Source organism: Polyodon spathula, chromosome 3 (genome assembly GCF_017654505.1).
Source record: "Polyodon spathula isolate WHYD16114869_AA chromosome 3, ASM1765450v1, whole genome shotgun sequence".
Classification (NCBI taxonomy): Eukaryota; Metazoa; Chordata; class Actinopteri; order Acipenseriformes; family Polyodontidae; genus Polyodon; species Polyodon spathula.
In genome coordinates this window covers 50,596,581-50,615,213 of record NC_054536.1, presented here as the reverse complement: position 1 = coordinate 50,615,213, position 18,633 = coordinate 50,596,581, and positions in this window count along the sequence as shown.

The window sequence follows — 18,633 nt, the reverse complement described above, 5'->3', positions numbered from 1 at the left end:
ATATATACACACACACACACACACACACAGTGCCTACACCCCCTTTCACAATTTTCACCTTTTGTTGCCTTATAGCCTGGAATTAAAATGCATTAAAATTTGTTGTTTTTTTTTCATTTATCTATACATCCTAACCCACAACTTCCTGGTGAAAAAAGTATTCTAGTAATTTGTAGAAAATTTATTAAAAATAAAAACTGAAATAGCCTGGTTGGATAAGTGTCCACCGCCTTGTAATAGCAATCCTAAATTAGCTCAGGTGTAACCAATCAGCTTCAAAACCACACACCAAGTGGCCTCCACCTGTGTTAAATTGTAGTGATTCACATGATTCCAGGATATATTCAGCAGTTCCTGTAGGTTCCCTCTGCTGGGTAGTGCATTTCAAAGAAAAGACTCAACCATGAGCACCAAGGCACTTTCAAAAGAACTCCGGGACAAAGTTGCAACAGCTACAGGCTTTTATGGACAAACATGGTCAAAGTTTTCATGTGACAACAATATCCCAAGCACTCCACAAAACTGGCATATATGGTAGGATGGCAAGACGAAAGCCATTACTCAAGAAAGCCCACCTTGAAACCCATTTGAAGTATGCAAAAAATACTCAGGAGAGTCTGTAGCAATGTGGCAAAAAGTTTTGTGGTCTGACGAAACTAAAATGGAACTTTTTGGCCTAAATGCAAAGTGTTATGTTTGGTGCAAATCCAACACAGCGCATCACCCAAAGACACCATCCCTACTGTGAAGCATGGTGGTGGCAGCATCATGTTATGGGGATGTTTCTCATCTGCAGGGACTGGTGCACTTGTCAGGATAGACGGGAAAATGAATGGAGCAAAGTACAGAGAAGTCCTTGAGGAAAACCTGCTGCCCTCTGCAAGAAAGCTGAAACTGGGATGGAAGTACACCTTTCAGCATGACAGTGATCCGAAGCACACAGCCAAAGCTACACTGGAGTGGCTAAGGAACAAAAAGGTAAATGTCCTTGAGTGTCCTAGTCAGAGCCCCGACCTAAATCCAATCAAAAATCTGTGGCATGACTTAAAGATTGCTGTCCGTCAACGCTCCCCAAGGAACTTGACATAGCTTGAACAGTTTTGTAGAGAAGAATGGTCAAATATTGCCAAATCTAGGTGTGCAAAATTGGTAGAGACCTATCCCAACAGACTCACCACTGTAATTGCTGCCAAAGGTGCTTCCACCAAGTATTAACTCAGGGGGGTGGAGACTTAACCAATTATGATCTTTCAGTTTTGTATTTTTAATATATATAATTTTTTTCTCAATAAAAACTTTTTTTCCCCTTAACAGTGTGGAGCATAATGTGTAGATAAGTGGAAAAAAATCCTCATTTAAATGCATGAAACTCTGAGGCACTGACACAACAAAATGTGAAAAAAGTTCAAGGGGGTGTAGACTTTCTATAGGCATTGTGTGTGTGTGTGTGTGTGTGTGTGTGTGTGTGTGTGTGTGTGTGTGTGTGTGTGTGTGTGTGTGTGTGTGTGTGTGTGTGTTTCAGGTACATTTTTATTCCCTATATTTGGTACTGTATTAGGAATACATGACAGTAATCCTGGTAAATGATCAGTTAACTGCCGTTATTAAAATGCCTATAATGCCTACATTAACAAACAAACCAATAAATCAAGTGTACTATACATCCATTATGTGTCAAGTTTCAACTCACTCAGTTGCTTGTTCGATTTATACTGAATACACACACAATATTCATCTTGAAACAATATGAGGTACAGTATATGACAGTACATTGAACCATTGTAACCTTCAGTAAGGTTAACTTCTGTACACTGTAGTTATCATATTATTGTATTCAGTATACAACTTTTTGACAGTCATAAGACACACAGACAATACTATTGGGTAACAGTTAACACAGGAAGTGTTTATTCTTGTTCTTGTTACACTTGTTGTGTATCTATGTTGTATATTACTTTATAACTAATAATTCTTGAACTGTAACCTTGTATTAGTGTAACTTGTAACTGTCACTTTCGATAAATGCATCTGCTCAATAAATAAAAAAATAAAAATGGTTACACTTTCAAATTATAAGCAAGTTGCAACCTTACCAGCACCAGCATAATAAAAAAACAAACATATATATATATATATATATATATATATATATATATATATATATATATATATATATATATATATATATACACAGTGCCTTGCAAAAGTATTCAGACCCCTGACCAATTCTCTCATATTGCTAAATTACAAATGGTACATTGAAATTTCGTTCTGTTCCATATTTTATTTTAAAACACTTAAACTCAAAATCAGTTTTTGTAAGGTGGCATTGGTTTTATGTTGGGAAATATTTCAGTTTTTTATTTTTCTTAAAAATATCTTGCTTGCATAAGTATTCAACCCCCACACATTAATATTTGGCAGAGCCACCTTTTGCTGCAATAACAGCTTTAAGTCTTTTGGGGTAAGTATGTACCAGCTTTGCACACAGTGTCTGAGTGATTTTGGCCCATTCTTCTTGGCAGATTTGCTCCAGGTTGTTCAGGTTGGTGCCACAGATTCTCAATGGGATTGAGATCAGGACTTTGACTGGGCCACTGTAGGACATTCACCTTTTTGTTCTTGAGCCACTCCAATGTTGCTTTGGCCTTGTGCTTGGGATCATTGTCCTGCTGAAAGGTGAATTTCCTCCCAAGCTTCAGTTTTTTAGCGGACTGAAGGAGATTCTCTTGCAGTATTTTCCTGTATTTTGCTCCATCCATTCTTCCTTCAATTGTAACAAGATGCCCAGTTCCTGCTGATGAGAAGCGACCCCACAGCATGATGCTGCCACCACCATACTTCACTGTAGGGATGGTGTGTCTTGAGGCATGGGCAGTGTTAGGTTTGCGCCACACATAGCGCTTTGAGTTTTGGCCAAAAAGCGCTATCTTGGTCTCATCTGACCACAAAACCTTTTCCCACATCGCAGCTGGGTCACTCTCATGCTTTCTGGCAAACTCCAGACATGCTTTCAGATGGTACTTTTTGAGTAACGGCTTCTTTCTTGCCACCCTCCCATACAGGCCAGTGTTATGCAGAGCTCTTGATATGGTTGACTATTACTCCACTCCCAGCCACTGAACTCTGTAGCTCCTTCAAAGTGATTGTTGGCCTCTCTGTAGCTTCTCTCACAAGTCTCCTTCTTGTTTGAGTGCTGAGTTTTGAGGGACGGCCTTTTCTTGGCAGTGCCTGGGTGGTTTGATGCAGCTTCCACTTCCTGATTATTGATCCAACTGTGCTCACTGGGATATCCAAACACTTGGATATTATTTTGTACCTTTTCCCTAATCTATGCATTTGTATTACTTTATCTCTAACTTCTGTAGAATGCTCTTTGGTCTTCATTTTCCTTCAGATTCACAGCCTTATATATATATATATATATATATATATATATATATATATATATATATATATATATATATATATATAGTACTGTGCAAAAGTTTTAGGCAGGTGTGAAAAAATGCTGTAAAGTAAGAATGCTTTCAAAAATAGACATGTTAATAGTTTATATTTATCAATTAAAATGCAAAGTGAGTGAACAGAAGAAAAATCGACATCAAATCAATATTTGGTGTGACCACCCTTTACCTTCAAAACAGCATCAATTCTTCTAGGTACACTTGCACAGTTTTTGAAGGAACTCGGCAGGTAGGTTGGCTCAAACATCTTGGAGAACTAACCACAGTTCTTCTGTGGATTTAGGCAGCCTCAGTTGCTTCTCTGTCTTCATGTAATCTCAGACAGACTTGATGATGTTGAGATCATGGCTCTGTGGGGGCCATACCATCACTTCCAGGACTCCTTGTTCTTCTTTACGCTGAAGATAGTTCTTAATGACTTTCGCTGTATGTTTGGGGTGATTGTCATGCTGCAGAATACATTTGGGGCCAATCAGATGCCTCCCTGATGGTATAGCATGATGGATAAGTATCTGCCTGTACTTCTCAGCATTGAGGAGACCCGTTTGCCCGTTTCTTTGTGCTTCTTCAAAAGATCTTGGACAGCACATCTGGAAACCCCTGTCTGCCTTGAAATTTCTGCCTGTGAGACCTTGCTGATGCAGTATAACTACCTTTTGTCTTGTTGCTATGCTCAGTCTTGCCATGGTGTATGACTTTTGACAGTAAACTGTCTTCAGCAACCTCACCTTGTTAGCTGAGTTTGGCTGTTCCTCACCCAGTTTTATTCCTCCTACACAGCTGTTTCTGTTTCAGTTAATGATTGTGTTCAACCTACATATTGAATTGATGATCATTAGCACCTGTTTGGTATAATTGTTTAATCATACACCTGACTATATGCCTACAAAATCCCTGACTTTGTGCAAGTGTACCTAGAAGAACTGATGCTGTTTTGAAGGCAAAGGGTGGTCATACCAAATATGGATTTGATTTAGATTTTTCTTCTGTTCACTCACTTTGAATTTAGTTAATTGATAAATATAAATCTATTAACATGTCTATTTTTTAAAGCATTCTTACTTTACAGCATTTTTTCACACCTGCCTAAAACTTTTGCACAGTACTGTATGTGTGTGTGTGTGTGTGTGTGTGTATATATATATATATATATATATATATATATATATTTTAGGTCTGCAACCCCGTTCACATATGTGATTGAAAAGAAGGCCTAAAATGTGGCAAACTACTTTTTTTTGTGTCAAATCTTTTACAGTAATCCAAGGATTTTGCCGGGCTGCTCGAACGATTCTTCTTCCAGATTTTTCAGAAGATTTATCTTTCTTGGTCTTCCACAGCTGGAGCTAGTTGCAGTAGTTCCTGTTCTCCTGTGCCTGTCAATAATAGCCCACACAGTGCTTTTTGGCAAACCAAGTCTTTCTGCTATTTTTCTGGTAGTTTCTCCTTTTTTGTTTAGTTGTATCACTGCCATTTTGAGATCATTGTTGTTCTCTTTAGTTTTAACAATTTTTGTTGCTTTTTTGAATCACAAGTGTCCAATGTTATTTTTCTGTAGTTATCATCAGTTGTTGGTTTCAATCATGATAATTGTCAATAATTAGCAATGAATGGGTTTCATACTAAATCTGTTAATTGCCCAAATATTTTTGTCCAAGTGTGAAATTAGTTTTTGCATGTTATTTTTCATTTTATGCATGTTATGTCATAATTTGTTGTTTTATTATAAAGCTGAATCTCTAATTTATATCTTTCAGTAGAACAAGTAGAAATTATAGAAATGACCATTTGATTGACAGAAACCATTCAGTGGCAGTTATGAATTCTGTAGTATTCAAGCCAGTTTCATTTATACCAATGTATATTGCTTTGCAGTCTATCATGTGCTGTTGCATTTACTTCTACCTTCATTTCTACCTTCCCAAGATTTGGCATCTCTCAGTGCTGGCTTAACAATAAAATTAACCAAGGGAAAAAAAAATGTTTATAAATTGTTGAAATTTGAACCAATTTGAAAAGTTTGCTATATATTAAAAACAGTTAAGTGTAGTAAAGCAATGGAAATTGCAGAGATGATCTTGCCTTGGATTTGATATACTGTACATGCTGGAGGCCGAGTAATAAATATTTGTTCTTGTTTCCAATTTATGTCACCAGTCTAGGCAAGAATAGTAAAGCACAGAGAGATATGGTAAAGTATATTTAAAAACGTATCGAACTATGGCAAATGCGTAGTATAACCATGAGAAAAATGTACATTTACTGTGACATTAAAATTGGTTGAATTTCCATCGGGAGGAATACACATTTACTGGTTTCTTCTTGGATACCATGAAATATTCCTGTTTGCTTGAGCACTGATCAGAACAAAAATCAATTCTTTTTTTTTTTTTTTTTTAACTATTTCATTGTCCTTTTTTTTGCCTTTTTACCATATATACAATACACAATGAGGCAATATACAATGCAAAAACACCATATTATAAAAAATGGTCATGTTTATATCATTTATATGAGCCAAGTAACAGTGCAAGATAAAAATATTCTTTAAAAGTGTTTTCATTGCATGTTGTTTTACATATTTCTAGAAATTTTATATAAGAAGAAACTGAATTTTTGAAGGAGGTTAAGAGGTGTGTAAGAACTTGCATTTATTTATGGATATAACATTTTAGTAATGATAATTCCCCTTTAAATTAATTCCACCTATAATATCCCCATAAGTAGTTATTGGTAATATAGCAGTATGTATCAGTAACCATATCCATAATAAGGACATGAAAAATTACACTCAGAATTCACAAGACTGACATCCCGTCAGTCAAATGTATTTGTTGATAACCAATCAGATTCAAGAAACAGAGAGCCATGCTTCAGCAATACACAATCATTTATGAGTCAGAACAAAAACATATCAGCATCAATAGAACAAAAATAAGCGAAAGCCAGTCTTTGGCCATAGAATACCAGTCTCACCTGTTGGGAGTGGTAGCTACAGTAGCCTAAATTGTCTGACACCTGGCCTCTTGTTTCTGTGAGAAGGGTGATCACTAGACTCCTTATTTTCCAATGTGGATGGTTCATGTGAGTCAGGGTGATTTATTTTGTCATGGTATTGGTAACTCTGGTAATGATAACTCTTGTGGATATGTGAGTTACTGGTATGCTTTTTTTAATAGAGCACTTTTAAACATTAATGGGTAAATTGTAGTATTTTGTTTTCCATAATTTCGCAAATCCGTTATCTAGACTGTTTATTTCATACTAACAAGATTTTATTAAAGATTACACTTTGTTTTGTAGACATGTTTGTCAGAGAAAAAAACTATAACAGATCCCCAAAAAAGTAATTGTTGATATTTGATATATTGCCACAACAGCATATGAGGGATGCGTCAGAATCACATAACCCAATGGTATCAGCTTACACCCTCAAGGACCCTTGTGCCTAAGGCAGAGCAGGATCTACCACATTAAGGTGGTAGAACCTGGAGAAATTATGCAGCGAAGCCCAGCTAGCAGCAGTACAGATATCGGACATCGAGGCCTCTCTGAAGAGGGCTCAAGATGTAGCCAACCCTCTAGTGGAGTGTGCGGCTACCCTGCCAGGTGGGGGCAAGCCAGCACCATCATATGCAGTCGAGACTGTGTCCACAATCCAATGTGACAGACGCTGCTTTGAGAGGGGCTGTCCTAGGGTCCGTGTCCCGTGACAAAGAGCTGGTCAGATTCACATAGAGCTCTTGTCCTGTCCACGTAGCATCTTAGTGCCCACACTGGGCAAAGGAAATTCAATCTCTCATCCTCTGTTGAAGCAAACGGTGGTGGATGGAAGGACTCTAGTTCCACAGACTGATTAATGTAGAAGGCTGTGATCACCTTGTGGAGGAAAGGTTGGTGCGTAGAGACAGCCTTCTGCCATCCTCCCAAATATGCACACAGGAGCTGTGCACAAACAGAGCCTGCAGCTCACTGACCCGCTTAGCAGAGGTGATAGCCACAAGAAAGGCTGTCCTCATAGACAGGTACTTCAACTCTATCGGCTCAAATGGGGCCTTCGTGAGAGCCCCCAATACAATATTAAGGCTCCATTTGGGGAGAACTGTCCTCCTGGAGGGAGTAATCGCAAAGTGCCTTTAAGAAATCCGGTAGCCAAGAAATGCCTATCCGGAGACACTGAATCTATGGGGGCATGGCGCGCATAAATAGCCACTAAATAGACCTTCAAAGTGGAAGGTGACCTACCAGCATCAAGCAGTTCTTGCAGAAACTAAGATGACTGGCATAGGTTAAGATATTGGGTCATGGCTTCCAGCCAGACACCAAACTTGGAAATACCGCCACTTATAGGTGTACAAGACCTAGTGGAATCTTCCCTAGCGCTTTGGAATGTACCCACAACCGCATCTGTTAGCCCTAGGGCTAACCAGTGGTCCCTTTCAGGGACCAGACCCATAGCCGGAACCTGCCCGGTTCCAGGTGCCATAGAGTCCCTTTTGCCTGACTTAGGAGATCCATGCGCAGTGGGATCTCCCAGGGCTGGCCGTGTAACAACTGGCACAGGGACTAAAACCAGATTCTCCTGGGCCATTTGGGGGCCACTAGGAGAACTGACGCTTCCTCTAACCGAGGTATAGGTGGGAAAGTGTTCAAAAATGCTTTGGGCCATCTGCCGAGACGAAGAGACCGACCTGTGCCTTCCCAAATGCGCTCCACTGTCTGAGGGTGGAGTCGCCACTCTGACAGATGCAGACCCTTCCTGGAGAGGAGGGACAGCAAATTCCTCTGAGCCCATGTTAATAGCCTGAAGGCCATGCGATGCAACCCCGATGGTGGACATACGCCACCACTGTCGTGTTGTCCGTCCAGATCACCACATGTGTACCGCTCAGCACCGGGAGTAAGTGGTTGAGAACAAGGGTTTATGTGCAAGTATGTCTAGCAGTCTCGCCAGGATATGCGTACTCCTCTACTTTCCCAGACCGCCTCACAACCCAAGTTGGAGGCATTTGTCATCACCACTTGACAATTTAACACTACTCCCATTTGTACACCCTCGCGCAGGTGAGAGGTAGTCCTCTACCAGTGTAGGACTGCCGAGTATGCATGAGACAGTCAGCCGAGAGTGTCTGTCGTGTTTGGTGTTGAGGTTGAACGCACTGAGCCACGCTTGTAGCGGGTGCATGCGAAGCAGACCCAGCTGAATGGCCTATGCGGCTGCAGCCATCAGACCCAATAGTTTCTGGCACAATATGAGGGTGTCCTGCAATCCCTGTTGGAACAGGACTGGGAACAGATCAGCCAGTCGTTGAGACAGTTTATTACTCTGATCCCCTGCAGCCGCAGGAGGGTCAGGATAGCATCCACGCACTTTAATAGCAGGCCGAATGGCAGAACAGCAAACTCGTAAATGCTTCTCTGAAAAGAGAAGCAGTGAAACGCTATGCTCTGGACAAATAGGAATGTGAAAGTACGCGTCCCGTAATTTCAAGGCGGTGAAGCAGTTGCCCGGCCGCGTGCACTGTGTGTACCAAGCACCGCACGCACCATGTACCGTGCAGCACTGTGTTTGTGCACTGACGCTATAGTGCTGGGCACCATGTGCCGTATGCAGTGAGCACCAAAGAACCAAGGGCTATGCATGCGCCGCGGTACCGAAGCACTGGGGGAGCAGCTACGCAATTGTGCCCACCCTAACCACATGGACACACACACCTGGTCATGCCACTTTAAAGCCTTACTTGAAAACAGTCAGCAAAAATAATTTCTTAACAACTTCACACTGCTGTGAGATACTAATTGAAAATGTGTAAATTGTTTATTTCTGGTGGTGGTTTTGGGTGCATTGTTCTTTCTGAAATATAATGGGCTAATGACAATGTGGAGTGAATATAGTTCTTTGTAATGGATTCATAGTCTATCAATAAATCGTGATACTTTATTTACATAGTACATTGGGGCGGATGTAAGGATAGGCGTAGTGCAAACAATTGCGGTTGCAAAATCCAAATTGCCTAGCAGCCAGGCAATTATTTAGCACTGTGGCCTATATAAGCTTAAAAGCAATGCAAATGACTCAACACGCACAAATAATGAGCTGCAGTCATGATAACAAGGGTCGCAAACAGCCTAGAGGTAAGGTGAGGTAGGAGTCTAGAGAGCAGTAGGCGCTGTATGAGATATTTGGAGCAAGAAATAAAGAACCACCTGGACTGACTTATATATTTCAGGGCTTGAATTTCAGCGCAGGATCGCGGGAATCGCGCATTTTCCAAGTTGGTCCTGCATATCTGCAACTTTCAGTGCAGGAAAATCCCACAGAGGTATTTTAAGAAAATTTGATATTGATTTCCGAATTTTGTGTCTCAATTTTTGTAGCTGTGTCACAAAGTGTGGGTGGCGTCAGACCAGAAACAGGAAAATAAACAGAGAGGTGGAGTTTGGTTGAGCTGAGCGAATGCTTTCGCTCAGCATTTAATAAATAAACAGAACAGAAAATAAACGGTGGTAACAAACACGGCACATGCAGCCAAAACAAAGAGACAAACAAACGGACTAAAACTAAACAAAAATACGGTGAGCAGATATTTTCTAATATTATTATGACCGCAATTACTACCTCCGTCTCCTATCCCATTCTCCACTCACCGAACACCCAATCGTGAGTGGGTGAAAACATGTTGCTTTTATGCAGCTGTACCAAGACTCAATTGCTAATCAATCATTCAATTGGAGTCTCTGTACAACTGCACGTGAATTAATAAAGTTCAATTCCCTGTGCTCACATATTATTACTTTTTACTTGCACATGAAGTGCTGTGCAATCCTCGTGCCTAAATACAAATATACATTTTAAACACTTGTGTTACAGACCTGTTTATATCCCGTGTACCAATGGCTATACACCAACATTTAACACATCACATGCAACATATAACAAATAATATACACAGGGGAGGGAACTTTGTCACATATACCCCCCCACCCCGTGCAAAGCACACATGGCCTCAATGGCCACCTCCCCCCTTAAAAGCCCAAAAGTCCAGCACAAAGTCCTGGGCCAGGACCGGAGGCTTCAAGGGGCCCACAGGTCGTAAGGCTGTCAGCAGCAATGCTGACAGCGGGGTGGCATACTCCTGCCAGGGTAGTCCTGGCAGCGGAAAAGCTGCTTGGGGGGTGGTCTCCTTACCTCCCCCCTTCCTTGGAGCCGGCAGCTCCTCTTGGTGGGGCTCCAACCACAGTACTTCCAGCAGCAAAGAAGCTGCAGTGGGAGCAGGTCTCGTGACCTCCCCCACTATCTCCGGCAGCAAAACTGCTGCAGTGGGAGCAGGTCTCCTGACCTCCCCCACGATCTCCGGCAGCGAAACTGCTGCAGTGGGAGCAGGTCTCCTGACCTCCCCCACAATCTCCAGCAGCGAAACTGCTGCAGTGGGAGCAGGTCTACTGACCTCCCCCACAATCTCCAGCAGCGAAACTGCTGCTGGGGTTGGTGGTCTGCAATCCTCCTGCCCCTTCTTCGTGGCCGACAGCTCCCCTTGGTGGGGTTCCGGCCACAGTACTTCCTGCTGCGATGCAGAGCAACAGGCAGCCCCAGGCGATGCGGAGCGGTGGGCAACCCCAGGCGATGCTGAGCGGCGGGCAACCCCAGGCAATGCTGAGCGGCCGGCATTCTTGGGCGAAGCGTGGCAGGCATCCTTGGGCAAAGCGTGGCAGGCATCCTTGGACGAAGTGAGGCAGGCATCCTTGGGAGGAGCGAGGCAGGCATCCTTGGGTGAAGCGAGGCAGGCATCCTTGGACAAAGCAAGGCAGGGAGTCAGGACAAGCTGGGGTGCGGGTGTTGGCCCTCCTATCGGCCACTGCAGCCGGGCAGTTCTATACAAGGGCTGCTGAGGACCGCCAGCATCTAGTCCTGGTCCTTCTGGTGCAGGGAGAGGCAGCTCCTGCTCCTCTCCCCCTGATGGAGGTGGAGACAGAGGCAGCTCCAGCTCCTCGTGATGGTGGGGGAAGTGATACACAGCAGGCATTCACCCTCTGCTGGTGGAGAAAGTGATACCAGCAGGCATTCATCCTCTGCTGGTGGGTAAAGTGATACCAGCAGGCATTCACCCTCTGCTGGTGGAGGAAGTGATACCAGCAGGCATTCACCCTCTGCTAGTGGCGGAGGCAGAGGCAACTCCTGCTGCTCTGCTCCTGCCGATGGAGGTGGAGGAGGCAGCTCCTGCTACTCTGCTCCTGCCGGTGGAGGTGGCGGAAGCAGAGGCAGCTCCTGCTGCTCTGCTCCTGCCGATGGAGGTGGCGGAGGCGTGTAGTCTCCTGCCAGTGAAGGTGGCGGAGGCAGAGGCAGCTCCTGCTGCTCTGCTCCTGTCGGTAGAGGAGGCAGAGGCAGCTCCTGCTACTCTGCTCCTGCCGGTGGAGGTGGCGGAGGCAGAGGCAGCTCCTGCTGCTCTGCTCCTGTCGGTAGAGGAGGCAGAGGCAGCTCCTGCTACTCTGCTCCTGCCGACAGAGGTGGCGGAAGCAGAGGCAGCTCCTGCTGCTCTGCGCCTGCCGGTGGAGGTGGGGTGTAGTCTCCTCGCAGTGGAGGTGGGAGCGGCGTGTAGTCTCCTGGCACCGGAGGTGGGAGCGGAGTGTGTAGTCTACCCTTGTTACAGGGGACTTGTGCGGCTCTCCCTCACTTGCAGGGGACTGGTGCAGCTCTCCCTCCTGCTCTGGAGACAGTGGTGGAACTTCTCCCTCTGGCGCTGGAGACGGCAGCAATGGCTCCTCTCCCTCTGGCGCTGGAGACGGCTCCTCTCCCTCTGGCTCTGGAGGCGAAACCAGCAGGAATTCTTCCTCTGCCGATGGAGACTTTGTCACAAGCTGTTATGGAAGATTACATTTAAATGTGCAAATTAATCTTTTTTTCTGTTTTTTCATCTCAGATAGTAGACGTTTTAACAAAAAAGGAATAGCTAGAGTCAAATTGGACCTGTACAAATTGAACCCCGAGGACTTCATTGGGTGTCTCAACATCAAAGCAGCATTCTACGAGATGTTTACAATGTCATAAAACATTAAATGTATTGGAGCAAAACGTGCTGAAGTATTTGTCTGGTTTGAATCTAATATATTAAGTTACCACTGTTGTGTACAGCTAACTTCCTTTACAGAGCAGAGCAATTGTAAAAACATACTGCATTTGCCTCAATAAGAAGGGAAATATTTCACATGGATGTCACAGTGTAAAATTAGATGAGTATTTTAAGCTGTGAAGTATTCTGAGCCAGGACAATAGCACTGTGAAAAATCAAAAGTCAGTTAAAAATCAATTAAACAATTAACACATTTGTGCACACGCAAGTTGGGCTAGGTCCTTTGACCCCTGAATAGTGTCTACCTTATTGGACTGGGCACCTTTCAAGATGATAAGGCAGCCATCCATGCTGGTATTGCCCATAAGTTACATGAGACAGACCATCCTTCTTTCTTGACTTGCAAAATCCCCACATAATCCAACTGAACACCTTTGGGATGAACTGGATCAATATATATATAGGTTCTTATCATTCTTTCCTACATTGTGAATTACCCATGATATTCACACAGCTTTAAGGATTATTGACCATTTTTAAAATGGTCAATATCCATAATATTTTAATGAAACTTTTCAGTGTCGCTATATATTTGAAACTTATACACTTAAACTATACACTTGAAAAGTGCCTTTTATGAGTTTCATGTCATGACGTTTGTAATTCTTTATGCAATTGTTGTAATATAAGATCTGAGGATTTTTCACGGTGGTATCTGGCTGGCTTATGAAGCTGCGAATTAGCATGTGTTCTGGAAATAGGGGACATTAAGTTTGAAAGTTAATTTCAGAATGGTTGATGGATTAAATAAGTTCTGAATGCATGGGTATATTATAGACTGTTGTGAAAGGAGGAGTCTAGAACGTTATCATGAGTTATGTTTTAAAAATACACTTCAAGAGCCGCCCAACAAAGATTACAAAGGTTAAAAATTGACCTGCTGGAAGCTAGATTCTCAAAACGTATTTTTATACGTAATAGTACCCAAACCAGAAACAGACTTGTGAGATATCCAATTTAGAACACTTTAAGATGTTTCTTGTAAAAAAAAACAAAAAAAAAAAAACTTCAGGCTCTGAATTCCTTCAGAATTATGCTAGATTTATTTTTGTAACTGTGTTTACATTCCCTGGTGAATCTCTTTTAAAATAACAAAACATTTAAATAACAGTATACACTCTGTAAATCGTTCTCACATCTGTGTACGTGAATGTGATTACTATGCTTGTTAAGCATTCCTGTGAGTGGAGCTTGTATGAGTTTGCAAATCCGCCACAGTCCCATTTCTAGTTTAATTCAGATCCTGACGAGCTCCTCTTCATTCTTGGGCATTTCTATTTTTGTTTCAAAGGAGTGGTGACAGCCCTTGGATTGGTTAGGGAAGATATCATGTGACAAGAAGGCTGTGTGTTTCTGAGAACTGGTTTGAGAAGTCATCAGTATTCATAGTCCTGGTGTACCTTATAACAACAATGTTATTGCAGTTTGTGAAGAAAACTAATTCTAGCAAATTTACTTTTATTTATTGGGCCTACCACTGTAGTAGTATAGAGACATCATCCTTCTTAATTTGTAACAACGTTTTGTTTTATTTTTCAATCATGAACCAAGTTTGATCAAAATGCATATAACACAATACCAGCCTTCAAAGGTTCAGTCACATTATTGATAGAAGTAGTATAACAAATGTGATTCTACCCAAACCATCATCGTTTTCACTCAAACCAGACTGAAGTAAAACCTATAATAATAGACCTGGATTCGACACAGACCCGAAGAATAATGTCTTATGTGCTTTTCTGTCTTTCCCCATAATGTAAACTATATATGGTTGTAGAAACATTGTGTGGGGGTATTGACAAAGATACATACACACACACACACACACACACACAAAAGGATATATACAACATATATTATTTTATTATTTATTGCATTTATATAATGCTTTTTATACAAAAGTATAGCAAAGCACTCTACAATACATAGCAGAAATTAAGAACAAACCACAATACATGTATATACAACTGCCACAGTCAGAGCATTTAAATGACACTGTACACATAATAATACAAAAGCAGCAATTTTAAGGTTACATTAAAACCCGCTAAGATAAGAAAGCCATTTTATAAAAGTATGTTTTTAGTAGTCAGAGTATTCCATAATTTAGGAGCTCTATAAGAAAAAGCCCTACCTCCTGTGTTGCTTTTGTTGACCCGCATCCTGTGATCTCACCTGTGATTTCCTGGTTTTAGTCAGAATTCTAGCGGCTGTATTCTGAACAAGCTGCAAGCAGGATGCTACACGTTTTGGAACACCAGAAAAAAGTGCATTAAAATCATTTATTCTAGATGAAACAAAGGCAGGCCCCAGTCTCTCGGTATCAGAAATGGAAATAATTGGTCTAAGTTTGGCTATATTTCTTAAATGACAAAAAGATAATTTAGTAACTTCCCTAATATGAGTCTCAAATGATAGATCAGGAGCAAAAGATGACCCCCAAACTCTTAATTTCTAGTTTAAGTTTTGATGAGAGACCGAGAAAGGTTGTTTAATAATGGGTGTATAATAAACCCACAACTATGCTTCTGAACTAGTTCTAGCAAGTTCACAGGCAATACCAGGTGGCATTCCCAAATCTCAGCGGCACCCTCATTCCTGACACACACACCCAGACAGTCTGGCCTGGCCAGTACAGCTGCTCTAGGAGGCTGAGTATACCCAAGACTAAACCGTTCACACACCTGCCCCCCCCCCACACACACACACACACACACACACACACACACACACACACACACACACACACACACTATCCAGTGGCTTAAACAGGATTTTATTTTAAGAAAAATGCTCTGCACGCTCTGGGGTACGATTATCAAAAACTAGAGGATAGTTACTTCTGGATCTTCCCCATCTCAGATTCTTTTGATATTGCATATGGATGATCAATTCTTTGTTTGGGAGCGGTAGTTAGGAGGAGCTGGGAGTAGCAGGCTGTACCCTCCGCTAGTACACCGTGATAGCACTGCTTGGGTGCGTTTCTTTTGTTTGTCAATGGATTTGTTTGTTCAAACCTTTATTTTGGCCCTCATGTCTTGTTTATTTGTCTTTGTTAAACACACTTAAACTGCAGCTTTTTGTGACTCTGAATCTCATTCTTAACGCTATCCTGCTACATTCACCCTCAGTTCATACTGCACAAGATGACATCTCATAAATAATAAGACACTCTACACATGATGTATTAGCTTCTGAGGCAAAATCTCTCCCAAAAATAAAATGTTGAATAAAAACACTTGGCAACGTCATGAGAGTGTAACGGTGACTTTCTTGCACCTCTTATTTTGCATTTGCTTTTCCAGGAAGGTGCGTCGTTGCCAGGTTGCTGGCCAGTTCTTTCTGTACGGTTCCACTTACGTGTTATAGTTTGCCAGAGATGAACCCACGGCGTCCTGCTGTTGACTGAATCCCTGACGAGACCAATGCCTGTACCCTTCTCTAGTATGCTACATTGTGAATAGGTTGGTCCAGTGGTGTATCCTTTTGTACTGATGATACTGGGTTAGCACACTTGCTACATTTAGATATTAATCGGTAAACTCGTTAAACGTCAAATTCCCCCCCAAAAATGAGTTAGACTGAAATAAATGTATGTAGGTTAAATGTTGGTAAATACACTCGCTTTTTTTTTTTTTCTTACCAAAAATAATCATTTAGAAATCATCTCTCGTATGTGTAGTTTTTGTACTTACTTTCTGTCCTGTCTCTGTTCTGCTCAGAATGGCTGGGGGTCGCTGTCAATCATCTCAGTGGTCGTTCTGTAGTTTCACTGTTACTGTCACTGTCACTTTCACCCTGTTCTGACATCGTTGACTGAAGCTGTGCTAGAATGCTGTCATTCATTTAAATGACTGTCAATCATCAAGACCTGCACCGACTGTGCACTTTCATTACCCTGACCGACAGCTGAAGTCTCCAAAGCAGGACAAAGCGGACCAGTCTGCCTTGCCTTCCAGTGATTCTCTAGACTCGGAATAATAAGTGCAAGTTAGTTCTATTCAACTATCAAATGTTTTATTCTGTGCATATTTTTACAAATAAAATTTATGCAATAAAAGTATGTGTAGGCTGTGTTTTCTACGATTTATTTGAAAACATTTTTAAATTTGTTTAGGATCTTTATCTCTACAAGGTATAGCTCTGCTGTAACCAAACGTTATTTCAATTAGAATGTTGGTAACCATGGCTTTGTTGCATGTTGAATGTGATAAAGGGGTTTCGCTAAATGAGACGTTTCTCAATGGATAAAAATTAGTTTTTTTTTTGTTTTTTTTTTAAAGCATAATGGTCAATTTCACCCATTCTCTGCTTGAATTGAAAATAAAGCGCTAAATTCTTTCTAAAATAAGCGTCGATATTAATCGTCGATTTGGCAAAGAAATACAAATTGAATAGTAGCAAGCCTACTTTCAGCCTTTGGTAAATACATATTTCACTGTCTGTTCAGTAAACATGTTCATGATAACTGTTTTGAGTCATGGTTGTATTTATCTTTTGCACCAAAACTGATTCTATTATTATTTATACACATGTATTACTGATTTATTCTGTAAGTTGTTTACATATTATTCCGGTATCAGTTTTTCTGTGAACTCTGTTCTTGTGCTGCGACAATCAGATTTTCTTATTCATTTTATCATAACAGGAAGGTTTCCGTCTTGTTTACCTCAGGTGGAGCTGCTCTGTTTTGTTTGTTCTTATTTAACAACAACAAAAAAAGAAACAAATGGGTATTTCCGATCTCTGGTGGAAAGGGTAATTTTAGCCTTTTTAGTAATAAAAAGCTAAAGGTTTTCTTTTATTAGTTGATTGTATCTTCTACAGACAATTTAACAAAAGTAATGTAAAACACCATGGCATATCAAGCAAGACTGATCTTGACATTACTTGAATATCTATGAATGTACAATACCTCAGTAGTGAATACCTATTCCTTTTGCATGGATAGCAGTTTTCAATTACAATGCATTATGGTTGCAAACTGTCTTTCGTACATTCATATAGAAACCATTATTATTATTATTATTATTATTATTATTATTATTATTATTATTATTAATAATAATAATAATAATAATAATAATAATAATAATAATAATAATAATAATAATAATAAGTACAAATAATAATATAAACATAATAATAGCTGGAAGTGTATAAAATAATCATTGAAAAAGTATGTTAAACTGTTGTACTGTTCCATTTTGTATAGGACAATGTTTTCTAATAAAACAAGCTGTTTTTATTTTGTTTCTGCTTTGGTTAAGTATATTTGAATTGTGTAGTTTCTGCAAAGAAATGTAACTGTGTGTGTAGATGAGTGTGATTTCAGTCAGTTGGTATGTCCAGAACCATGTTCTATAAGGGTTAGTTTTCCACTTGTTACTTTGGTGTAACACTTACTTTGTTTACCCATATCCAGTTATGAAAAAAAACAACGTTCTGAATGGGATGAAGAATATATGAAGCAATATTATTGCTATTCAGAGTTACAGTCATTACAGTGTTATTTAAATATTGTATCTCTAGATATCATGAACACAGACCACTTCTATCATATGTCGTTTTTTAAATAGCTGATAAAATACTTTTTAATTGCATATTTACACCATGATAGCAACTCATAAAGCAGATGCATCATGAGACTCAGATTAGCATTCCTAACCAGCAAGCTACAATGGCTCATCCCTGCTACAAAGGATGAAACTGTCTCAAGGAATCATTAGAACCTTGAACTCAGGCTCAGAGGTGTGCTAGGCAGTGACAATGTACCTGTACACCTGGCCAGTTCAATCTGTACACCCAAGGAAATAAATAAAGTACATACATTCTGAAAATAGTTGCACACGTTTGTTTAGGTAAGTCCAGGTCCTGTTCTAAACCCTGAAAAGTTCCAATATACTAAGGTGTCTGGTGAAATGCAGCCAATTTTATTCCCCATTAAAAAAACAATAGTTTTTACAAATCAATGAGTTTTATTGTGTGGGCAGCATTTAGAGTAATCCCCAGGCTCTTTTTGCTGCAGTCTGTAACAA